At 39.4% G+C, this 25,904-nt stretch overlaps 1 long non-coding RNA gene across 1 annotated transcript; it reads right to left on the minus strand.

Annotated features, from left to right (window-relative positions):
• Window positions 1–18,695: 18,695 nt before the first annotated feature.
• On the minus strand, window positions 18,696–20,248 carry LOC120324369. Its single transcript, XR_005565638.1, has 3 exons — window positions 20,120–20,248; window positions 19,813–19,937; window positions 18,696–18,769 (listed from the first exon to the last, which is right to left on the minus strand). It is a non-coding gene; the product is annotated as an uncharacterized LOC120324369 (long non-coding RNA).
• Between the last annotated feature and the right edge of the window lie 5,656 nt (window positions 20,249–25,904).

Here is a 25,904-nt window from a genome sequence, read left to right on the forward strand (position 1 = left end):
CTTCCTGTTACAATACAAAGTGTTTTAAATACAGATGATTAGGTGACTGGATTATAGATGTAAAATTTTAGGCTTCTTTGAATGTAAAGTTTTATCACACTCTGATTTTAATAGAAAGGTTTACACATATTCTGAAAGCCTTCCTAAGATGAGGGATAGTTCAGCTAACAGAGGGAGATTTAAGAAATGTCTTCTCTGGAGTCTTTAAAGAACAAGTTAGATAAGTGTTGGCTCTGGGTGGACCTCTGAAAATCCTCCCAGTTTCACACTTGCTGTGAGCCATGTAATCTGTTTAGTCCATTTGCGTTACATGGGCCTGCAGCTGGTTTCATTTACAAAAGTTTTGTTTACACTGACTGGGCTTCGATCTTCAATTTAGGGGTAGATTCTGTCACTGAAGAACTATATACAGTGCCCCTGTCCCTGAAAACCAGCCCAGACCTAGTTTTTCATCATCTGAGCATCTGGCTAGTTTCTACCACCTGCTGCTGCCTCTGTACCGTAGAGAAATTTCAGCCCTTCTCCTTTCCTACCTGTTTTCTTTTCACTCTCGGTGCCTGAGGATGCACACCTTCTGCTGGTTTTCACCTTCCTGACAGCTGCTTGTGCTTAGCCTCCTCCTTTTCTTAGTTACTGCTGACCTGCTTCCCAGGAGGATGCAAGGATCTACGTCTTAAGGTCTGAATTTTGGGGTGTTTGATTCCTCTTGGGCAAGTGATTTCTGCATATTCTCCCTTTTTGGTTTCTCTTGAGAATCTTTTGCTGCATTTCTGCTTTGATTTCACACTCTGTCCATTTACAGTCAGGCAAGACTCCAGTAAAATAAATTGATTCCCCTGACGCACTGTGGGACATGTTTCTTTTGAATGGTGTCATGTTCTTTGTGACTTGTTTTTTCATTACTCAGAAAAGAAGGGAGAAAGGTGAAGACCTTAGGCTTTTATATTTCTCAGTTGTCTCCTTGCTTTTCATTTTAACTTTTACTTCTTGTCCTTCATCATTATACCACCCAAATGTGCTTAGGTCAAAACTAAATTCTTTGCCCCTTCAGTGTTTTACATTCAGGCTTTGCTGCAGAATCCACAGCTCATCACATCGATCTCACAACAAGGGAAAGCAGATATTGAGGAACAAAAGGGCCTAATCACTCTTTTTTTTTTTTTTTTCCTTCTTGCTTTGACTGTCTAGTGTTAGTTTATTTACCAGTAGAATGTATACAAGATGAGAAGCTTATTGACCCATTGAGGCCTGCCCTTATTAACCCGGAAAAATCTAATCAACCAATCCATCACCACTGTGAACTAACAAGTTCAATTGGTGGCTGTGGCTTCTGGTTTCTTCCACAAACATGGATCTAAGTCTCCTTTGAACTGACCATCGTTATTTGCTTTCATTGCTGAGTGTGTTCATTTGTTGCTCACCTCAGCTGTGTGAAGGGTGGATAAATTTTGTCTGATCTGTGTGCTACAGCCTCTTGTTTAACTTTTCTTTGCGCTTTCTCCTTTATAGCACCAACTTAACTAAACCAGCTTTGTGACATAAGCTTGCCAACTTCCTTTAGTGCATGTGTACCAGTGTTCACAATGTCAGAGAAATAGTGTTCATTTCTTGATGATTTCAGTACACATGGATATAAGTCTTCACTGCAGAGTTAACCTGAGTTGACCACACTTGTGAATCCACTTTTAGCCTGGCAAGTGAGAGCAGTCACAGCAGTAGGCAGCACACAAGACGAGTACAATGACTTTATAGCAACTACTGTCTTGGGCTCTCAGTGGTAACCCACTCAAATCAGGACTAAACATTCACATTTGTGTTTGAGGCAGTCACCTGTGTTGTGCTTAGCCCATCAGCCATAGTTCCAGGAAAGCTGCAGCTAAAAAAAACCAGATATTGTTCCTGGTTTCTTCCTGTTCATTTCACAATACCTGACACCTTCCTTCATTTACAGAGCCTAAAGGAACTATGTTTACTGGGAGAGTTTTTCCCTGACACAATGAACTAGAGAGTTCAGTACCCAAGGAACGGTAGACAGTAGAGAGAAGAGTTGTGTAGCTTTAACTTTCTTACAGCTTTGTAAAACTTTCATGTGACAGCTGTTTCAGGAGAACAGTAATGTAATTTGCCTTAAGTTTGGGATAATGTAATGATAGACAGTAGGTCCTGTTGTTCTGACTGGCTGTCTGGATGCACTGTGAAACAGAGTCTGTGTTTCAGTTGCAGTTGAGGGGAGTTTTGTTGGGAAGAGAGAAAAAACCCACATAATTGAAGAATAAAAGAAACAAGGCAAGAAAGAGACTGCAAATATAGACCAGCAGTTTTACTGGGCATCATAGGTTTCCAGTACTGCCTAGGAACAGTCACACTTTATCTGTACTCACATCTTGGCCAAACCTTTAGTTCATGTGGAAAGGGCATAGCTGCACAATGCCAAAGCAGCTGGGCTAAGAAGATCCAAGTAAGGATCCAACTGCCCAATTTTACTTTTGCTGGTTACTGTGCATTGCATTTCATGTATTCCAGGCAATATGTTTCCTATTTGCATAACTGTTTATATTTTAAACAATCCTATCTCAGAGCAACAATGCATACTTGGTTTTTAAATATTTGTTTTGATATGTTTCCCAATTTCTGGTCCTGGCACATCAAACTCAATAGAATACACACTGGTTTTGGGAAGATGAAATCAGCCAGTGATGTAATCTTTGTAACTGATGTCTCTCTTTGCTTCACGGCTTGACTGAGTTTGCTTCTTTTATTTTCTCTCTCAGAAATTGAACAATAAGGGGCAGACAATAAAAGTTTGGGATTTTAGGCCCTCCCTGTGTTTTACATTTATAAGACAGTCATATAACTGACTTAGTTGGGATATAAATCAGTAAGAAAGAGAGATAAGAGAAACAACCACTAGACTCAATGTCTGTCAGTCAGCAGAGATTTATGTATCTTTAATGTGGAAAGGAATTGTTACTTTAAAGAGCTGTTTTGAGAACATCCTATTTTAAATTCACTGCAAATGTTAGCCATGCACTGTTATCAGGAATACCACTTATCCTGGCACAAGGGTGCTCCAGGTGCTGAAAAAATTGGTTTGGTTGGCATCCAGGCTATAGTAAGATGAGCAAATTGTTCTCACTACTGAATGACGGTTTTGAATTCGATGTGTCACGCACGTACCTTACTGTACTGGGGCAGGTCAGGTCCTGTGGGTTGTTGTTCTGTGTTGTTGCCATTGACTTTATAGCTGATACTTGCAAACTTTTTGGTGAGCCCTGGTAGAAAAGCTGAGAGGGTACAGAAAGTCTTGTCCAAAGCAAAACTTCAAGAAACTCAAAAGATATACTGTTGTTGCCAGTGCTATTTTACACCTATTTAAACAAAGTATGTTTGGTTTCCTGATTTTTTTACCTCTTTAAGCGCTAAAGCCAGATGTTGGCAAATTTGGAGTGACCAACCTTCTTTGTGGTAAACACAAGATACAGGAAATTGTAGATTGACAATGATGAAAAAATGTGCAACTGCATCCATAAAATAATAAATTCCTCTTTTCATGGAGCAAGAGTAGAAATCATGATTTCTTTTCTAATTAAAAATTTTAAGTTACCTATTTCAGATAAATTAATTTAGGAAGCTCATTTTCACTTATTTTCAATTCCCTCCCACTGCTGGTATGCTGTAACATAGTGCTCTTAATATCAGTAAGGGTCCATCCTAAGACAGCAAGATCTTGCTGACTATTGAACCATTTATTTAAGTAAGATTAATTCTGCTATTGGAAACATGGACTTACTCTTTTGCTGGTTTCAGAAAATGGACCCAGATCAAGACAGTGAAGGTAATAAAATATTTTTCTACTATAAATACGTTATTTCCTTTGAAATATCACTTCATTCAATTTTGTCATTTGTAATTGTTTTGCCTCTACACACATGAAAAGCAGAACAATCTTTATTTTCCTGTAAAGAGTGAATATCATCTTAGCAACACACAAATTCTGTGATGCTTTAAGTGATGTTTTGGCCTAGGATTTTATGGGAAATGATGGAAAAGAGCTAAAAATATTTAAGGAAAAACAACAGCAAACAAATAACACTTGGCAATACAGCTTTTCTAATTAGCTGGAAGTCAAAAGAACAGATGTCAAAGAGAATTATTTTCTTTTCCTTTGTTCCTTTCCTTGAAAAAACCCTCAACTTCTAATGTACTCTCTTCAAAATCTTAAATGAAACAAAAGTAGTATTGAGGCCAAAAGTCAAGCAAACATCTTTGTTTAAATGTCTTAAGTTAGTGGAAACTATGAGACACTGCGAAGGGAAACCTGAATTGCAAGAGACTATATTGAGAATGGAAGAGAAGTAATTGAGTGCAATGGGAGTGGAGGGACTGTTTATTGATGTCTGAGCAGACACTGCTTGAGTAGATGTTGTTGTCATATGCTTGCATTATGCTTTTTTACTGGAAGCTCATCTATGAAAAATGCAAGCCAGTTATGTTGCTCTGACCCCAATAATGATTAAGGTAAACACTTTCAAAGTCATAGGTGAATGGCCACATGTGGCTTCTGTTGACTTAAGCAGAACCTCTGCATGAGCTTCTGTGTTCAGTATTTGATTTGTCTTGTTTGTGGGAGTGTGGAATCTTGCCTGTTCTGCCTCATCTTGGTCTAGAGACCACACAAAAAAAATACATTTTTAAAGAAGTGGCCAGAGAAAAAGCCACAGAAGCGTTGTATTCCAAAGTTGCAATAATACTCAAGGACAAGTTCAGAGATGATATGACAGATGGAAATGAAAGCAGGGAAAGGAATGTGGTCTGGAGACCAAATATGCTGTATAAATTTAGCCCACAGTGGAAATTTTAAGTTCAAGCAATCACACCAATCTCATAGTTCGTATAACTTAGTTAAAACTCCTGTTAAAATTGCAGTAGAGTTTGTATCAAAACATTGAATTTAGTCCTGGCAGCATTTTTCTGTAATGAAACGGGAAAAATATCTAGAAAATAAAATTCAGATTTATGGTTATGTTTGACATTGACAAAAAAACCCCACTGCAGATGCACTGATCCTTGTGGAAATCTGTGGAGTCTGAGTTCTTGTTAAATGGGACCCACAACAGCTCACATTCTCTCCTCCTCTAACCCCCTTTTGTTGTTGCCGGCTTTGAAAACAAATGCCTGTGCTATGGGGTCAAAAATCTTTTGAGTAGACTATATACCACAGGTGTAACTCAAGAATGACTTTAGTATGCTTCCCAACCCTTCTCCATCTGCTCCTGGCACCTGATTTATTACAGCACACAGGTCAGACTTGTCTCTGGTGCCTGACTGGTCATAAACTCCTTTTTGTACAAGGAAGAGAGGGAAGTATTAGCACTCTATAAATCATAAAATGAAAGAAGACTTAGAGTAACAATATCACAGATTTTAGTCTGGCTCTGAAAATCCATGTTGAGCAGTAGAATTACAAGCACTCTGGCTAGAGAAATCTGAGGCCACCTTGGATCCTGGGGTTTCCTGAACTTTGGTTAACTTCATTTGAATGTGGGATGCACACTCCACTGGGTGTTTTTTCAGAAAGGAACAGTAAGGAAAGAGTGGAGTAATTGGAAATTATGTTTCCTCTTCCAACGAGACCAACTGCTGTTGCAGTGTGTTTAGATAGCGAGGCTGCTCCCTCACAAATGGCTTTCAAGTTTCTAGTGACCTGAGCTGTCAACACTTCTTGAGGAGTTTCGGATGGGATTTTCTAAAGAACCAGCTCTGTTCCCCATAAGATTGGTGGTGATACGTCTATTGATTTTTATTGGAAATGCTTCCTATTAGCTAGAAAAATCTTAGTGTCATTTTGGGTTTAGTGGACAAAATAGAGGTGTAAAATGCTGGCATTTAATCTCATGTTTCCTTCTGCTTTGGTGCTCTGGTGAGCTGTTTATTTTCAACTTTTTTTTTCTCACTGGAGGAGTAACTGGGACTTTTTTCTCAAGCTGTCATGACACAAGCTGAATAAATAGAGCTGCAGAGAGCTTTATCCTGAGCCTGTATTTTCACAGTACAGAAGAAAGCTGCAGACTTAAGATCAGATCCAAAGTGGAGGGAAGTCAGTGAAGGCATTTCTGTTGTTTTCACTTAAATTTGGATTGTGATGATTCTTGTAAAAAGTGAAAAGCTTCCTGTACAAAAATTCCACCAAAATAAGGTTTAGCTTTGCTTAGTATCAAACTTGCCTTTAGTGTAGTAAAATTAGAAAATTATAGTTATTTTGAATGATAGAAAGGGATAAAATCCAGCAGTTAATTAATTTTTCACTGCATCGTCATTCTTACTAAAACCTGGAAGAATTGCACTACAGTTTCATGTGAAGTTTGAAGACCTAAGGGTGGATAACAGAATCAAGATGATGATATTTACCAATACTCTGAGATTTGAGTGGATGCTATTAATTTTGTTTGTTGGATGGATGGTTACATTGTGCTCAAATAGCTGAACTGACTGACTGTACTCCTTTAAAAACAAACAAAACCAACCCAAAGCACAAGTTCTGGTATGTGGCTGAAAAACGATTTGATACTCTGTTATACTCTTCTCTCTAAAAACATTGAGTAGGATTTTTAGACTGATGCTTTGTATGATGATAAATTATAGAGATGGGAAGCATTGCTCTTCGAGGCTGAAAAATGAGCTTGCAAATATCATACTGTGGTTCTGCGTGCACTGAGGCTCTGCCTTGGGAGGTGGAAGAGTAATTGTTCCTTCTGGCATCCTGTTATCCTCACCACAGCTTGTAAGAGTTTGTTCCAAACCCTGCCTATGCTTGTGCAGCTCTGTTGAGAGTTTTTTTTCTTCTGTCAATTTTGATGATAAAACAGGAAATAGTGAATTTTGTCTCAGTGGCTTGTAGGTGTGTTGGATCTGCAGTATTAACAGAACAGGGAAAAAAAATTCACAAGCCCCTGTACTTATAATAAGCAATTTGGAACCTTCCTGCTTTTATAGATTGAATACTTTTCTAAATCAGTAGTAGAATTTTTAGGTACTTCTTCTTGTTTTCTTTAGAGAAGCTGTTTGTGCTGAATGGTGCAACTGCGTCTTCCGAAGGAGGATATGAAAGCCAGGGGCCCATCTGCATCAGTGAGTTGCAGTGGTATGATATGGTATGATGAAGCTCATGGTTTTAACTGTTGCAGTGAAGTTGTGGTAAAGGCTGTTCATTGTAAGCCTGGGTGGTTTTTGTATTTTCTTGGTGTCCTAGACATAGAACTAAACTCTAAGCAAAACATCACCACCACTAAACCCCACTCTTTTAACTGCCCATTGTGTTCTGTTTCCTTAATTATGAGGTGAGGTAGAACAGGTTCCTTTTGTTTCATGCCTGGAATTTAGGCATTGGCTTCACTGGCAAGAGACAACTTGTGAAGGCACCAGAATTGAGTGGCTTTTAGGTTAGGGTGTGTGCTCGCATCTAACTGAATTAAGACCCTTTTAAACTGCTACAACATAGTTGCAAGTGTTTATATAGGTTTAAACACAGATTTAGTTTAAATCCATACACCAGATCCCACTGGAAACGTGTTTTGGAAATTCTGTTAAAAATTTTCAAAGGAAACATCCCCATGGTCAGTTTTCTACTTGCTGGAAATTATAAGCAGTTGGACGTCAAAAAAGTGAGGTGGGTGCTGCAAGATCATGTGGAAGGACAGCTGAAATATATGAACAAATAAAGTTTTTCAATTCAGATGATGGAAAAATCTATTTCACAGAAAATGTCCGTTTGGACAATGAGATTTAATTTTTACCAAACTGAGATATTTGGTAGATTTTTTTTAAGTGTTCATGAATATGTATCATAAAAAACCAACCAAACAAAAACAAAGCCCCCAAAACACCTAGAATATTTTGATTAGTTCACTCTCCTGTCTCTTCTGTTATACGTAAAATTTCTGTGTGTACTTCCATTGCCTATGGGGAATTAGCTCCTCAGAGGACTGAAACAAACTTTCAAAGCACAGAGATGCTGCGTGTTTTATATTTGAGTAGCTCTGCAAAAGATATGCTAAGGCATCTTAACTATATAGAGCATGTATTGGATGGGATTGTGACACATGATCGTGAGTTTAGATAAGCCAGTGTGGATGTGGGTAACAATGTTAAGTGTCTGGGAACAATGGAAAAAAGACTGCAGGGGAAAAGAAGAAAAAGCTGTGTTCTTACTGATCAGTTCATCAGCCTCTGCACTTTTGTGCCATACAACCACACTCTTCCCAGGCACAGAGATTCTCACACAACATGATATGCTCAGGGTAATAAATCCTAACAGTCACATTATACCAAAACAAGAGATAAATGCAGGTTTTATCCATCTTGCTGCACTCTGTAGTTCACAGTTGTTCTATGTCTTTTACTGCACAGCTTCTCACTTCAACCTTTCCCAGCCCCATCTCCCAGCTGATTGATTGGTACAGGTTTAAAGTGGTAATGAATATCTTTTTAGGTAAACTGTGATATCTATTCAGGCTGCACATGTACACCCATGGAATAAATTGGCTAGCATATAGATTCCCTTGGCTATAAAGAAATATTCAGTATCTCCTTGTCCTATTCCTTCTCATCTCATTTGGACACACAAGCTCAGTGATTTTTTTTTTTCCTTGTCTCTTAAGGAAAGCAGTACAGTGGCTGGGTCAGGCCATGAACAATATCTGTGGAATGTGCAACCTTTCACTCACACAGAGGGGAACTTGCAACAAGTCTAAAGTACTATATAATGGTGTAATCACAGATGTTTCCCTGAAAACAGTTCTGTGCAGTAAACCCTTGTTGAATCTGACATGAGGTCTCAGTTGTTCTGCTTTTTGTAAGAATTATGGGATACTTTTAATCTCAGGTTGAGGTGCAGTAACTGCTCTTTGCTGTGAAGTAACATCACAAGGTGCTTTTCTGCAGGAGCTGTGAGCAGTCTCATTAGCTTTTTCAATGACTGTCCTGACTCCTTGTGGCCACTAAAGACACTTGTCATGCATAAGCTACTTTTTCAGAAGACAGTAGCTTTCTTTTTTTATTCAACAATACTATATCGGTCAATGTTTGTTGCACTGAATTAAAATTGGTCACTGCTTATTTTTCAGATTTGTAGAGGTCTCCTCTTATCTAACTAGAGAGCTCTGTGAGTTAGAAGGTGACTCATTGATCTTTATTAATGCTGAACTTTTGCTCACTGTAAAAGCATTCAGGGCAAACTAGAAAATGCTATTATAAGTGTTCTTACCTCTCCTGTATGGTCATTACACCTCACACAGCTATAGTGGAAGCAGGTACAGCAGAATGAAGATGAAGAGAATATAAGATTTTTGTCTGGAAAGCTCTGTGATACCAGGATGCAGTGAAAACCACCCAAGTTTTGCATTCTTGAGTCTTCATTTTGTGTTAGTTTTAATTTTTTGGTTGCTGGAATGTTTAGCAGGACTGAAATTTGATAGGAGGGAAGTATTCCTTTCTCTATGTAATGCTGATGCTTGCTTTTCCTTCCTTTACTGGATTCATTTGTAGTGGTAGGTGGTTTATTTTCTTTTCTTTTGGCTTCCTGCCTGTATAAAAATAGACTACAAATATCTTGACAGATAAAGTTACCCAAAAGCAGCATCAGCAACAGGCACTGCCTAACAGTAATTGAAAATTGTTAATGTAGCTAGAGAGAGGATCTCTGAATACTTCCAACATCTCAAAGTTGCCTATACTACTTTGGATGTGCTTAAGAGACCTTTTGGGAGGAGCTGGGGACAAAAGGAAACAAAGGAGATCTTGGCCAGGTTCATAAAATTAAATCTAAGATTTAGCAAGGTAGGGAAGTCAGCCGAGTTTTGTTTCTAGAGTAACGTGACTAGTTTTTTTTCCCTGACTATTGTAACTAGTTCTGGATAAAAATATAGCACACAAAAGCTGCTGGTGGTGGTAAATGATTTGTGTGCCTATAACAGAATTTGCTGTTATCTTACCTTCCCCAAGTGCATTTACATAAAACGACAGTCTTTTAATATACATTCACTTGTGATTTTCTCCTCCTTCCTCAGAGAGGCTGAATATAGCAATTCACAATATAGCAATACAGAATTCAGCTTACATTTGGCATTTTCCTCTTTTTCTTTTTATGGCTGTGATTTGTAAACAATGGTATCCTCATTGCCATTATTTTTACGTAGACTTTCTGAATGTGAAATTTTAATTGCCACAGGTGAATACTTCCTAGCCCATTTCTACTAGATTCTGGTGAGGTCCTACTTCATACATAGAAATATATGGACTATTACAACAAACATAGTGCAGTAGAAATTATCCCATTAACACTTAGTATTTTAAATTTGCAGTTCAAATTTCAGCTGTTGCTAGAATCAAATGAAGGTCTTGTGATTCTTTCTGTAATAAGGTAAAAGAATTTCTGGCTGTTCCCTCCAAAGTGATTTCTTTTTGTGGTAGATCTTCTAAGGTACAGTCTGACATTGACACTTGGATTATGTCAAGAGAAGGTGGTAGTGAATAGTAGTGACAGAATTCCAAAGGAACTTTGTCCTAGCTGTTCAGGAACTAACACCTGGGGCTCGGACATAGTGTTGAGTCACTTCTGTGAGAGAAAGCACTGGTGCTGCTGGGTAGCAATATTGCAGTAGTCTGTAGGTTTATGCATCTGCAGGTGTATAGATGACCTCCAAGAAATTAAAGGTGGTACATGGGCCAGATTCCAGCCCGTGGAAATCCTTCTTAGGACAGTTACTCTGTGGTGATATAGCAGATGAATGTTTATAAATCTCTCAGGAGGAAAGCAGGTGTTGATATTTGTCTTCTGTCCTGCAGAGGAGGGAGTAAGTGGAATGTCGTGGCTTCCCTCTCTGCTGCCTAGCACTGCTTGTGCTCTGCCCCACATTCTCAAGGAATAACAAACAAACGAAATATGACAAAAAAAAACCATATGCAGCACCTCCATACAGACACATCAAACTATATTCACATTCTGACTAAAGGGAAAGGAGAAAAGCTATTTTCTTGTGCCCACTAATTGGTTGAGAGGAACTTAACTAACAACGGTTAAATGGGATTGCTGGGAATGGTGTAGGTGGGGGATCCATTATGAATACGTATATGCTTTATGGAAGCAGAAATTCTATTGTTACTCTCCTTTCTGTAGTGCCCTGGTAGGAAAAGTTTTGAAAGTTACACCTTGATTACTGACTGAACAGTTCACAGTTAACCCTGCTAAAGGCTTAATTAAAAAAGTATAGTATAGAGTTGCTTGATATCCTCAATATGTCTTGGATACAGCAAATAACTTTCTCGAATCAGATTAAAGTTTTACTTAATGAGAAGTTTTTTTTTCTCTTTTGTTGGCTGCCCTCCTGCCAGCTGCCAGATCCCATTGGCGTGTCTTTGCTATAGCATCCACTGCAGGTGCTGGAGTGCCACATGCAGTCCAAAGTGCTTCACATCACTAGCAGTCCCAAAACTCTGCTGAGCAAAGCCAAGAGATGCACAATTCACCTTTGGGTTACTCAGCACCACTACAGCTGGCAGTGAGCTTACAGGTAATCCCAGGATGGACACTAGGTTTGTTCAACAAGGGGAGCACCACCAAATTGTCTGCGTAGCAGTATTGTTCCTGTATGGGATAGAGCACAAGGGGCTGATGAGATCTCAAGGCCTTCATTTTGCTACCTAAAGAAGGGATGTAATCATCAGAAGATAAAAGGCTGGGAAAACACGCAAATTTAACACTACATCTTCCCTACAAAGGTCCAATGTCACAGCAACTTCGTTTCAATGGCTTTTTGGAGAGAACTCAAAAGTACTTAATAAAAATCAGGTGGACAAGAAGTTGCTTCTCACTAACTGGATTGAAAAAAAAATATTGGGGAGCTGTTTTTGTTCATATTGGCCAGTTTGGCCAAGACAGAAACTGCCCTCTTCCATCGGAGAGCAAAAAGTCTCAAGCAGGCAGCAATCATGGAAAGGTAGGGGAGGAGCACTCAGGGTCTGCAGCAGCACTACAAAAGAAGAATTTAACTAAGTGTGAGTTTGTCTGTAGTGTATGAATATACCTTTGGATTGCTTGCATTTGTCCATTCTTCTGGTTTCAAAGAGTTTTAACCAAGGAGTTTCAGGCAGCACCAACAGATACGGCTGCCAAGGGCACGGGGGCTGTTCTTGCCTCCAACCTGTGTCTCTTGTAGCCATCCCTCCATCCTCCCTTCCCTGGCACAGGCCTTCAGGCACCTGCATGGTGAGCAGGACTGGGGAAGCAATCTGGTCAAAACCATGGCAGAGTTGCATGTTCAGTTTCTGAGGCTTGTGTTTCTCAGGAGCTGTGGGAGCCGTGTTTGTGCCTGGTGTGAGTAGGCAGACTAGCGTGACACACAAAAATTTTAAGAAATCTGCCTGGCTCATTAAAGGGTGTGTGAAGATGGCAAAGAACAAAGGAAATATGTCAAAGCCTGCTCTGAAGAGTGGGAAGCAGAGTGGCAAATGGGATCAGCACCTGGCAGAGGCGTCTGAAGAAGGGTTTGAAAAACAAGGAAGTTTGGGAGAAGAAAAAGGAGGGGCACATACTTAGGGAAGAAGGAATTGTTCTTGCTGGAGCAGGCTTTGATGAAAGGAGGGGAGGCTGTCCTCCTTGTTGTGGAGGGGGAAGGTGTGTGCCCTAAATACCTGACAGAACTCCAACGAAATCTTAGTGAGTTCTCCACAGTGAGAGACTGGCCATGTAGGATTGTACATATAGTTTTAGAAATGAATTTTTAAAACCCTTTCCAAGAAACAGAATAACAGAGTTAGAAACATGTGATCAGGCTGTGTGTGTCTCTGCTCCAGTTTTTTTGCAGAAGGGAATTGTAAAGCAGAAAGAAGGCAAGGATGAAACCCTGGGAAATGAATGGCTTCATGTTTTGCAGTGGCTTGTAGGTTTTATGGCTGGGCCTAAGATCTTAAAACAGCAAGAAAGCAAAGGCCTATTCCTGTAACAGGTTGACAGACACTGACTCTGCCCAGGAATTGCAGGGGCTGAATAATGTGATAGTTACAGCCTGTTCTGACAGTTTTTTTGTGTTCCTGTTGAGAGTGAGAGTGCCACAGCAAAGAACAGGAGGAGGAACCCAGCCTTCATTCGTGATGTAAGGGAATGTCCAGTCCATAATGTATGGAAGGAGCATGGTGGATGTCATGGAGAGACAGGAAATCCCTGTGCAATACATGGAGCCTCCCTGCAGAACCTACCACGGGGAGTGATACTTGAGTGAACAATTGTGTCCATGCTGTTGGTTTAACTTGTGTGCGTGTGCTCAGGGATTGAAATCTTGCATGGCAGTGGGTACATGAGGAATTTTCATGGACAGAAAAGGGAAGTGATTGCAAAACATGAATATCCCAAGATGATGATGAAAATGGCATGTTTGAACTCAAAAAGCAGCCCATGCTTCTTCAGTGATCTGCAGAGATGTCACCTGCTATTTAGTTGGTTTGCAGTGGCTGCAGCCCAGGTAGCTATGGAAAAGAAAGCCTTCATTCAAGCTGCCTGCAGTGCTAAATGTTTTTGGCTGCCAAGGGGAGACTGGAGTGGTCTCAGGCCTTTCTTCCTAATTCAGAGCCCTGGCTGAACTTTAAAACTGTCTTCCTTGTGTGGAAAGAGCTGTTCCCCTATTCTTCTTCACAGCTGCTTCTGTGAGTTGAAATGTGTCCCTGTCTCAAAAGGCGAATATATTCTCTCCAATAAATTAGATGAAAAAGATCAAGGGGAAAAATGTTGTTTTAAAAAGACTAGAGCTATTAAATGCTGATGGTGCAGGAGGATCAGGAGTTGCTCTCAGCTGAGGTTTTGAGGGGCTGGCAGGGACATGGCTTGGTGGTTATGCTGTACCTACATGGCAACCACCCTGGTCCTTCAGGCAGCTAGTCACAAGGATTCCCTTGTCCAGTTTGCTCCTTTTCTTACACTGCGGCTCCTCCTGCCCTTCTTGCTGTTTCTGTTTATGGAATTAAGTCTAAGACTCTGCTACAAGAAAATTTCTCTGAAGCCAGGCAAGGTTCATATCAAATGTTTCATGTGAGTGCAGGAATTAACATGTCTTGTTTCACATCACAAACTGAGACAAATAGGGTGGTCCTTCCCTTTTTGCTGGCAGACCACTATTCCTCCTCTGTTGTAGAGAGAGGGATGGAGGAGGTTTCTGACAGCAGTGTTCTAAAAGCTGACATTGTTTTTGCTGCTTGTTTCTCACTGTGCTGAGGCTGTGCCAGGCCCTTCATGCCACTTGTAGGCTGAGGCTATGCAGGTTATGGGGAGTCCCTGCAGGGGACCCTCACCTCAGCTGCTGGGTACCTGTGTTTGGTACCTGTTTGAGACAGCATTTGCAGTAGTGGGAAGGCTGCTGCCTCCAGCAGCAATGTTGCTCCTGTTTTTCTCAGTCTGGAAGACTTTTGCAAAAGCTATTCCCAGGTTTTGAAAATTTGCCAGTCTCTAAATGCAGCTAGAAGACTGGGAGGTGGGGTGATCTTATTCTCTGAGTGTCTCCTTTCCCCACACTGAAGGAAAGGAGTGGGGTTGTTTGCCTTGGTCTGACACTAACGCTTCCAAATGCCTTTGCTGCTGACAAGTTCTGAATAGTGACAGAGAGAAGGAAAGCAGTGGTGGGGGGAGGCTGACAAACGTCCATTTTCTTGGATAGGAAAGTAAAACATGAAATATTTGTTTGTGGAAAAAAAACATATTTTGAAAACAAAACCTTGCTGTGCTTTGGAACAAGTTGCATGCAAGACTTAGTTCCTGTTTGCTTGTTGCCTTGTACAATATTGTTGATTTGTTTATTTGACCATACAAACTTTCTGTTAGGCACTTCTGTTTTCTGCATTGACATGCAAAGAAATCTTGCATCTAAACATTCTAAGCTGCTTTTGGTGATTTGAGCTGCTGTTGTGCTTTAGAAGCATGAGTAGCACACAATATGCAGGGGTGTTCAAATTGTGCAGTCAGTCCTGTAAAACTTCTGTGCATGCAACCGAATGGTCCTTCTGAAGTGTTAAAATGTCTTTGAATATTACTGCACGTGTGTGTCTTGATCTTGTTGTGTTTTTGTGTAAATATTATAGAAATACAAATATCCTCAGTTTTAGAAGACGCATTTCAGCTGCACTTTATTTATTTGCCAAGCCCTATAATTCAGGGAGAGACAATTGAAAATGTATAAGAGATTGAAGTGGTGTTTTACAGATGTGTGGGATCCTGTAGACAGTGCAGAGGAAAGTGTAGAGTAGATGGGGGCATAAACAGACATATCCATTAAGCTTAACATAAGTGGTGAATCATTAAGTTCACAGAATTAGTTATAAATAGAAGTGGCAGCAGAAGGTTATTTCTGTGAAGGACTTCAAAGTGAAGGCAAGAAGCTCGAATGTGATGTTGAGCAAGTCAGTCAAGGGAGAGTGACAGAAAGGTGTCTTGCAGCCAAGAGATTGGAGCTGTATTTTTAACAACAGGAAGAAAAACTGTGATACTGGGTTATAAATTATATGTTAACTTGTTGAAACCAACATCATTAAAATCTGTTTAAGTCTGTTTTTTCTTGGTCGAACAAGCAATCCACTTGTCAGGTTTAAACTTATAACTAATTTAGCTTTCTGCAGGGCTCATGTACTCAGAGTTTTGCAAATTGATGAAAAATCTTGAAATGTCTGTTAATTGTTTTTTGTGGTCTTTTCTATGACTCCAGCTGCCCCCTGCTTCCCCTGCAATTAACTAGTTTTGGGAGGATTTGGGAGAATTCTCATGACAAGTTATGACAAAGATTGGTTCTATCATGCATTTGATAATGACCTTCTGACCAGTAAAAATGACCACTCTCACTTTCCGAGGAGGTAACAAATTTCAAGAAATATGCCTTGAAATGAAGTCTGGAAAGCAATAAAGAAATATCATTATAGAATAAATATTTCATAATTGTTAAACGTGGTGATGTAGCTGTAAGGTCCTAATATTAAGTTTCTCTAATCCATGTTGTAAAAATGCATTAAGAACAACGTGATAATTCCATTGATAAAAAAGTGTGAGGGGAGAAGACAACATCAAACAGCACCATCTACTGTTCCCTCTTGGACTGTGAAGACCGCAGTAAGATGGGGATTATTCCAAAAGGAATATTCTCAAAAAGTGGTTTTTGATGTGCTGCTAGAAGTTTATGAAAACTCTCTTAGCGGTCCTGCTGACTTGCATAGAAATGTGGGTATGTGAACCTTTTGATTTTGGTAGTTTTGACAAAACCTTGCTCCAACAAAGCCTGAAAAGTTTTGATTATACCTGCTTGTACGTGACATTCAGAAATTTGGTCATGGGGAAGATCAGCATTTCCATCCAGATAAATATATTTGGGTTAATATAGACTTATTTGCATGTTTTAAAGCCTGTCTAAATTAATACTTGCTTTAGTACATAAAATAAAGCATTCTCACATACAATAAAAATATACATCAATGCATACAATAACTAATACATACAATAAAATTTGGTTACAGTCATCTTGTGGCAGTCTACAGAGCCTGAATCAAATGGTCTGCACTGATGCTTATTGCTTATAATTTTGGTAATATCCAGCATTAGTAAGTGTTGTAAATGCATCCAAGTAAATAGGAAGTGGTTAATAAGAGGTCAGAGGGAGAAGGGATTCCTTCAGTCCCCAATAATGGCAGCTTGTGCAGCCCTAGAGGGTGCTTAAATAAAAATGGGATGTTAAGTGCCACCTGAGAATAGAAAAATTGTCCACAAGAGCAGAGAATTAAAAGCAAATAATTTCATGAACTCTATTGTTGCTCATGCTTGCAGTGAGTAGAGGATGAAGATGTGCAATTAAACAGCGGCAACCTAGAAATAAGGTTGCCAGCACTGTCAACATTGGGGGGGAAAAAAATACTTGTGTGTCCTAACCACCTTTCCTGGATGAGGGATAACAACTAACTTCAGTGGGAGTAGTGTGTAGGAGTGAGTGCAGGATTAGGGCCAGTGTATGCACGTGTGTCCTGTGTGTGTGCTGCACTCGGCTCAGGAATGGGCTGGAGCTGAGAGCCAAGTCTGGATTTAAGATGGGACTTCTTGCAAAGACAGAGGTGTTTGGCAGAGGAGTGTTAAGGCAGGACTGAAGACAATGTGTAAACAGGTACTTAAGTGGTGTAGCCATGTGTGCACAATTCTTGGATCAGAAGCTGTGCTGCCACGGCTATTACAGTGCTCACAGTGTGGAGATGGGAGCTGCTGAAGGGCAAGGTGTTGCCATTGGCACTGCATCCTGCTTGTGTCAGAAGAATAGTGGGGAAGCTGCTTGCGGCAAAGGTGAGGCTTGTTCGTATCTGTCTGCAAAGACATACCCTCAGTCTGGTTTACTAGAGAGGAAGATGCTTGCTGGGAAGTGCATAACTGGGTCAAAACTCTTCCAGACTGCTTAGATGATGGGATCTGGTTTTGGTTCAGTTCCTTTTCAAATATCACATTTATTCCAGATACTTATTTTGTGGATGAGATGATAGATTATCTTGTTTTTGAAGACTGCACAAATGCATTTAATTGCTTTAAGATATAATGATTTTCAGAGCAGATATAATGATTTTCAGGAAAATCTTACAGTATATAATAATTCTTCAATGAAACTGGACTGCCTTTTAATAAGGCCATACAGTATGTTCAAACTGCTCTGTTATCATCTTCATTGTCTTATGATGTTCTGGGCTCTCCTACAGCTTAATGATGGATGCAACATTATCACAAGCATTGAACTGAGATACAGGATGAAGGGAAGTGGTAATTTGTGCCTTCTCCATCTGCAGTTTGTTGCTGTGGTTATTATCATCACACTTTGTTTCTAAATGAACGCCTCTGATTAGGGCGATCCATTGATGATGATTACTCAGTATTGCTACTGTGAAATTCAAAGCAGAGAGGGTAGCTTAAAGAAAAGCCTTGGTGGCTTTAATTCTTTATCACACTTACAATAAGAATTGTAGTGTATGATAGTAGGAACAAGTAACAAATTTCCTATTTAGTGGTGAGAAAGTACTTAAAAAATACATTTCCTCCAGAATATATGGATTAGATTAATTGAAATGTTTAAATTTTTTTAATCAAATGTGGGAGAAAATAGAAATGCTTTAATTATTTCCAATTTTAAGCTTCTATTAATCTAACTGGACAGGTTGTGAAGTTCTGATTTTTGTCTCAACTGTAATGCATTGCTTGACCCTAAAAAATATTTTGCTAAGAGTGAGGAATCAGAGGGTTCATTTCAATGTAAAGATGGAACACATAGCAGTTTAGATTATCTTCCTTTATTTTTCTGAAAATCTAGTATTTGCACAACTCTAATTATGAGCTCTGACATAAGATTAGATTCTCTGTGTTGCTTTTTGAGGGGAATGAGTAGCTTGATTAAGAGGACTTTGTTTCTATGAACAGTCTGGTCCTGAAACTTGAGGTTCACACATCATTTCCAGCAATGTGCTGCTAGGATAATTATGGAATCTCTTAAGTGTGTTCGAGGAGGGGGGAAGAGCAGTAAACAAGTACTTAGCATGTACTTTTAAGAGCAGGTGGCTTAATCTTCCACTAAATAAAGCAATAATTTCAGCATATTCTGGTGATTACAGATAATAGTTATTCTGGTAATATTAGCTTTTTCAGGTGTGGCATCTTGTTCTAGGTGTTGTAACCTGTCGTTTACTCCTTTGGTGTGTTCAGGTTTACTCAGTAATTGCTTTGCTGAAAAACAGATTATATATTATTTAGCTGTCAGTTGTATTGGAAAAGTGCCAAATAACTCTTAAACAACTAAATGTTATGCAATAAACACCGGTGACAACAACTCATGCATGAAGCAAGGACTCAACTTGTTTTCATGTTAGATGGTTAATATTGCAAAGAAGTTCCAAATTGGGTCTTTCTGCCTTTGCCTCATTGTCCAAGTCATCTGACGGGCTTGAAAATGTTTAACTCTTAAACAGTAGACAGGCATACTTTAGCCATCTCAAAAAGACCCTCAAACTATTTTGACAGAAGGAAAAACTCCAGTGGTCCTCAGTTCAGCAAGGTGTTGCTAGAGGAAGATTTCCTGCAGTAGAATTTCAGTATAAGTTGTTACATTTTCATAAAATTGGTTGGAAACAGCTAATGGTCAATGTTTGAATGAGTGTCAGACAGGAATCCCTATTGAAGCTTTCCTTTGAGCAAGGCAGGGGAACCATTTAATCCCGTTTTAACAGATGCATTATCTTATATTTTGTATTTTTCCAGCAATGACAGACTTTAACAGAAATAGTGGCCAAAACCAAGACTGTACATGTGCTCACCTCTAAAGGAGAAAGTTCTGAACCCGAGTTTTGGGTTGTGTCTATTTTTTATTTTTATTATTTAAATTTGGCTTAGCAGGAAAGCTGGCATGTTGTAAGCGTCCCTGTGTTTCCCTGACCAGCGAATCACAACAGGATTCAGAATATCTCTGTTGTTATCAACTCTTCAGGGTATAGAAATTCTATCCATCCTGTGATACATCCATGCAACAGAGACAAGACTCCTCAAAACCACAAAGGAAGTAAGGGGCAAGAAAGACTGGGAATAGGTGTTCAGTCTTAAAGCCTAATCCTGAGACTTCTGAAAACCTTTATGGGCTTCAGGGGCCTTGGTTACACGATTATATTGAAGGCCCTCATGTCCTCTTTTTTTTTTTTTTTTCTTGAGAAGGATGTGGCTATTTTGGGTGAAAGAACTGAGCATCTAAACTGTCAGGCTGTCCCATTTCCTCCTACCTTGAGGTGTTCCTCACTGGAAACCAGCCTGGCAGCCAGGAGGCCGTGGCAGGATGGTTCTTTGGCAGAGCAGGTCCTTGCAGGCTGTCGTGCAGTTCACGTTGCAACAGCTTGAGGTCAGTGAGCTGAAAGCAGGAGTGGAAACTATTTGAAGAGTGTGCTTCTCACCCTTCCCTCCTGCTCTGCTCCGCCTGAAGCAAGTTGTTTGATTCCATATATATTATTTTCCCTGTCAGAGAATGACTCCCTCTCAAAACAGGATTAGGGAGCTTGGCAAAGGGAGGGTGAATTTAATTATAGGACAAACCAACATTCCCTCCCCCAGGAGTCTTGGCTTCAGTTGTCACTTCTGAAGCTTAGTCTCTATAAATGGTGTCTGGTTGGCCTGTGTTCCTTTTCATCTGATAAGATGACATCTTTTTTACTGCTGTGTTGTTGCCCTGGTGTACAGATTTCAGATACTGATGGATTAACATGAGCTGTGTGCAGAACAGTGACTGATGCTTTTAACTCTACTGAGATTATGACATCAGGTTGAGAGCTCATATGAGTCTAGGTACTATGAGGCACTAAACTATGAGGAAAGTCTCTCCAGGCTTTTCCCAGCTGATGGAGCAAGACAAGATCTCCATTCAGGTGTAAGGAGGACTGAATAACTTTCTGCACATATATATTTTTCTTTTCTATCTACTGAAAGAACCTACAGTGACAAAGGTCCTAAAGACTACTGAAATGAATCTGAACGTTGTGCAGAAAAATTTAATGTTTGGGCCTAGATCCTCCAATAGTTATCGCATGTCCTTAGCATTGTGCACCGCAAAGTAAGCAAAGAGTTTGTAATGTAAGGCATCATTCTGACGATTTTGATAATCTTATATCAAGTCATGAAGAAAAAAGCAACACAGGATACAGGACATGCTTGTAGCTGGTAGTGTTCTGTAATGCTGCAGTTTATTCCTGCAGCTGATCTTTCCAACATCAAGTCACACCAGGTGTATTCAGAGTTGACTCTGCCTTGGGGACTGACACTGCAGGTCAACTGAAGCAGCCACAGCACAAGTGACATGCTCACAATTCCTAACGCCTGTCTCAACCTCAATGTCACTGGGGACTTGAGGGTTGTTTGTGACATGGACCTTAGCGCTCCTTTCCAATGAACAGGAAGGTTCAGGACAGTAGCCTGAGCTTTAGGAGACCTGTGGAAGGTATTTAAGGGCTCTCATCAGACCTTGCGTTCAGGCTGAAAATTAAAGGGGTTATAAAACCCCAAATGCAAGTACAGTTTTCCTTGCCTTCAGGAAGCCTAGGTTGAAAGCTTCATCTTGGCATTTTCCGTCTTTAGATGGAAGGGAGATGTAGAATACTTTTCATGCTGGCTCTGCAAAGAAACTGTCTTCATTAAGCAGGAAAGGGTCCTGCCAGATTTCGCAGCTGGATAGACCTTATCATAACCACCAGTAAAGGTCTTCTCCATGTGTATCCAGTGTCAAAAACTGGTCAAAGTTAAGAGATGTCTACGTGTATTATAAAGTAGTAAACCAACACCAAATTAGGAATAAGGGAATGTGGGCAATGAATGATATAAAGGGATGGAAGAAGGAAAAGAAAAATTCAGCACAGGAATTTAAATATTGCTTGTTGGATCTTGCATGGTATTCCATTTCAGTATACTGTCAATGAAAGATCAGGATCTTATCTGTTGGTGATTATCTGGCCTGTAATATTTTTGGTGCAAAACCCACCCATTTAAGAAACATCAGTCCCTATGCTGATTGTAGAAGTGAACTGACAGCAGAACTAGAGAAGTGCGACCTGCACCTTATAGCCCTGGATAAGAACAGATATTGGAGGAACTTTAGCTCTGGAGAAGAGCTTAAAGACTGCAATTCGCATAACATGGTTTTTCTGTTTCTTTGACCTGGTCTAGAGCTTATTTTTTAATTAATGTAAGACTCCTCATGAATTCTGCAGAATTTAGCAAAGTTGTAGCTGGCTAAGAAGTGATATTTCTGTCTAGTGGTTTCATCCTGAATGAAAACAAAATAAGTGTTTACCAAAAGAAATAGACATTGTTTCATCCTTATCAGAATATTTGATAAGGTTGTTATGGTCATTTTCTTATAACATAAATTTAAAAAGTGGCATGGTTCAATCTTGTAAGTATAAAAAGACATTTCTTGTGGGATATTTTAGCTGAATCAAATCTGCATTTTTCATTGGAGAAACTATTGTGTACAGTCTTTTTTGATCAGCAGAAGCCGAAATATTTTAAAATGCCATTGTAACTTAAAAAAATAGCACTTGGAATTAGTGATGTTTCAGTTCAGAGTTTTTGTTATCCAGCACCAAATGTGATGAACAGGAAAAGAAAGAAAATGACAAAAGTAACTTTGTGAATTCTTTTGTTTACATTAAAAAAAACTAAACCAAAAATTCCACTCCATAACACTTGAATAACAAGCAACTAATTTCTGCTATCTTCATTTGCCACAAGAGGACTTACAGTCCTTACAGAGTAATTTCTTATCAACTTTGTTGGGTGCTTTATGTTTTACAATTGTAGAATTAATTTAAAGTTTTTATTTGAATTTGAAACTTGACTAATCTGGGTGTTTAACATCCTTGTTTCAATGAGTGAATACTCAAGACAAAACTTATTTTATTAAACCTAATGTTCTCTTTTTTCCTTTTACCCCATTTTTATCTTCTGTTTCCATATTTCAAGCCAAATAGCCACAGTTCTTCATATTTGCACTGTAGTAAATATTTCCTCATATATAGTAATTACTGTAGAACTAAAATTATGCAAATTAGAAGGAAGGAAATGTCTACTGTTTCTTTGTATGTTGGAACAGTAAAAATGTGGTTGAGTTGGGTTTCAGAAGTTTTGCTACCAGGAAGATGTTGGGAATTCTGAAGAATGCTGTTCACTGGGACATGCAACATATTTTCTTTTAGCTATTTCAGGTAAGAAAAGGATGAGTGTTAAATATTACCAATATTCCTGGCTCAATAATATTGAAGGCATCAAAGGTCATGTGAGCAGAGTTATAAGCTGCCTAGAATGCTTTGGTTCTAGTCTTGGCTTCCCCCACTCTTCATCCATCAGTATATCTTTCAGTATTTGTGTTTCATCTCTTCATTTATCAACCTCCAATACTTCTTTTGCATCAGATTTTTTGGCATCTTCATATGTGCTCGGCTGGTTGGCTGTGAGTATGGACCTTGCTGGGGCTGGTTTCTGGTTCCACCCTTTCTTTCCATCTGATGCTACCCTGGAGTGAGATTGGTTTAGCAGGAATTGTCTTCCAGAGAAGAAAGGAGCTGGATGACAAAGTATAGAGACTAGCTGTATTTATTTCCAAGAGATAAGCTTCTAAAGATGTTACTTGTTTGAGCTGAGCTGATATTGGCAAACAAGGCATCAAGCACAGTTTATAATGAATCCTATGTGGTTTATCATATATCTTTACCAATAGGCAGAATCTGGCCTTTCTGTATAACTTGGCTGCTCTTGATGAAGTGATGTTCATGTGGGGTTTTTTGAGTGAATACATGAGTAAAAAGTCTTGCTTCAGTACAGGTTAACCTGCAATGTGTCATAGGGAGCTTGTGGAGTAGGTCTAGCCAACAACTTCCTTTTATCAAACAGCAGTTATGGATTTGTATGGCAGCTGTATGTGGGCCCCCCGAGGCTCCTGTGCCTGGTAACATAGAGGCACTCAGCAAAAACACACTGCCCTGTACTGAACAATTCAGAGCAAGAGAACAAATAAAAATAATGAGGTGATGTGAGGGCAGAGGTCCAAGGAACTACTATTGTTGTCTAACCCCAAAGAGAGTGATAGCCCTTATAAGTCTGTATCTGATAATCCACTTTGAACTGAAGTAAAAGACTATGGTGTTGTTATTGAAAGTCTTTGCTTCTGTTTTTGCTGCTGCCTTGAATGTAGGTTATCTCATGGTCATGGTGATGAATTGTGTACAATGATCATGATTTGAAAGTGTTCTTATCAACACTGGGATTTTCTTTAAGTGCTAAAGTGCAAAGCATTGTAGAAAGTATAGCTTTGAATACATGTGTATAGCTGTAGTGTACATTTATACATCTTAGTTCAGTGGGATCTCATATCAGATATATAAAAAATATCATTACCTGGGGATAGAACACCTCTTTGTTATGACAAGTAAGGACACGTCTCTCTTCTGTGCCTTTTCAAGTTATATCTTGAACTGAATGATATCTACTAAAGTTATGCTAAATGCAATGAAGCTGCCAGCAGATTTTTAGCAGTGGAACTGGTTGTGTTTCATCCTGGTAACTCAGGGCTCCAGCAGATGAGCTGAAAACCACGCTGCATTGCTCAGGAGACAGGTTTTGTGTGTCACAGACTTGCTGTTATGGGCAGCACTAATTGTTATCCTTTTCTGCCATCCCTGCAGAAGTACAACACAACAGTCTACCTCACCCTTACAAAAGGCCTTGTCAGAGATGTGTCCAAGCAGAGGTGGGGGTTATGGAAGAAACCTTATGAATCTGCCAGTTTTGGTGAATAGATAAAGAGATAAGGGGTGGGAAAGGAATTTCAGATTCCAGTGCTTTTAATTCAGCGCATCGCCTAAGCTAAGTGTGCTTAACACAGACAGTATTGAAAAAAGCTAGACATTTTTGTCTAATTCCCAGCATTGCTGTAAATTCACTATATTATTTAACCCTTTTAAACTGAGGTTGCAGGCTGTAAACAGGCGTGAGCATTTTCTTACCAATTTCAAGTTCCCTTTGGAGCCGCATCTTTTCTTTCTTTTTAGTGCTGCAGTAATACAAATAACCCAGATGAGAAGATAAAGTCTGCAATAAAAATGTGTGACTGGAGGCTGGGTGCAAGCTGTCAACAGCTGGTATCCATAAGAAATGCCATGATTATGTTATCTAGCAGAGTTATGGTTCAATTCAGTCTGATCAGACATCCGAATTTTTTAGCTCTGTGAAGTGTGCTGACTTAGAATACAGGTCAATTTTCTCTTCCTTCAGAAAGTAGAGGGGAAAAAGCACTGTGCCATTCTTAATATGCTGGGAAAAGACTGCTCTCTAGTGTCGAGTGACGGGGTAATTCTAGGAAACGCTGCAGTCACGTATTCTGCATATTGCAGCAGGCACTGAGATTTGATTTAGGCTTGTTGGGCTTACAGAGGGAGTAACAATTTGATAGAGGGCATTTCAGAGGGTGTATTTGCTGACAACCTGAGACATTTTGCAATTACTACTTATTTTTGCCAACTATTTGATGGTAATCTATCTCTGCACGATTAGCGAAAGTCAAAGCCTCCTGCCAGTCTCAACCAGTTGCTGGAATTGACTGACAGGTGTGGGTTATGCCAAGATTTAATTCTATTTTTTGAACAGGGGTAAGCAAAAAGAAAAGCAAAAATGTCACATCATTCCTGCAAATTTTGACAAGGATTAAAAGTCCTGTAGGTGAACAATCGTTTTCATCGGGACAGAGAGACAGAGCTCCAGAGGAATCAGAAGTTAAGCGATTCTAGCAGAAGAAAACCTGTCACAGTCTAAGACCAAAGTTTTCATTTACATCTCTGTGCTGCCCTCTGCAGGACATGATTTAGTTTGGTCCAAGCGTTTTACTGTTTGCTGCTATGTTGATGACTATAAATTGATACGAATAAACAAGAATAGAAATTAGAAAAGCTTATTAAATAATAGCCATAACTAGCACACAGGTCTTTTCCTAACAGCTAACTTAAGTCATCTTTCCTATATGTTAATCCTATTACTTCCTGTAGATGTAAAGCTCAGTTTATTCTCTCCCTTTTATAAGTAGTCTTTGCAGAAACACACCAAAGATTATCTGAGACCTTTTCCCGTGTGTAGATGTTCTTTATCAAGTCAAACCGCCAGGATGAACAGTTATGCTGATCAAACCAGGTTTATGTACCTCACTACCAGCCCTACTTATGCAATTAGGACATGTTTAAAACTTCTCTAATAGAGAAAATTCTGTTTGGTTTTAATGTAAAAGTCACATCCTTTTTAACTGGTAGGTTTCTTTTGTCCTCTTTTTTCTCTCTTATTTTTT

Source organism: Pipra filicauda, unplaced genomic scaffold (assembly GCF_003945595.2).
Source record: "Pipra filicauda isolate LSUMZ 115617 unplaced genomic scaffold, ASM394559v2 scaffold505_size606005_pilon, whole genome shotgun sequence".
Taxonomy (NCBI): Eukaryota; Metazoa; Chordata; class Aves; order Passeriformes; family Pipridae; genus Pipra; species Pipra filicauda.